The following is a 714-nucleotide window of genomic DNA, read 5'->3' on the forward strand; positions in this document are numbered from 1 at the left end:
ACTATTGATATCAAATCTTTTATACAAATGATACATGTCATTAGAATTAAGTAAATAAGGATAATATCACGTAGGTTTTTAAAGATGGTTCTACTAAACAGTTTATGTGATTGGTTAGTTTCATAGTCGATTAAGTAATTGACGTTGGTGAAACTGGCCCAAATCGTTTTCTGACCAGCAGCACCCACTCTTAGCACTTTTTTCTACCTTTTTTTTTAAAAAGGTAAGTTTATATATACATACAAAAGATACATGTCATTAGAATTAAATAAGTGTATAAGGATGGTACCTCTTAGATCTTTAGAGATAGAATTTTTAAAGACTAGTTAATTAAACGATATATTTTATGGGAAAAATCCATATTATATGACAAGATAGTGAAATAAAAGAAGAGAGAATGTGCAATGTTAGAATTTAACTTGGCGTACAAATGATACGTTTCATTTGATTTAAGAAAATAATAAGATAAAAAAAACAATAGTTCCCTTCTCTTCTTCTTCAATAATACCCAACAGTTCCGAACTTTCTGATTTGACTAATTGTAAGTCTAACTGGAACATGTACTTGAATACCTCATTATGTATGCCAAGGTTTTCTATATAGATATTGATTTCTATTTCGTTATCTTTTAGTAATAAAATGTATTACGTTAAAATAGACAATTTGGTATAAGAATTCTATTAAAATTAATACTGATCTTTTGTGATTTATTTT

Source organism: Cyphomyrmex costatus, unplaced genomic scaffold, assembly GCF_001594065.2.
Source record: "Cyphomyrmex costatus isolate MS0001 unplaced genomic scaffold, Ccosl1.0 scaffold397, whole genome shotgun sequence".
Classification (NCBI taxonomy): Eukaryota; Metazoa; Arthropoda; class Insecta; order Hymenoptera; family Formicidae; genus Cyphomyrmex; species Cyphomyrmex costatus.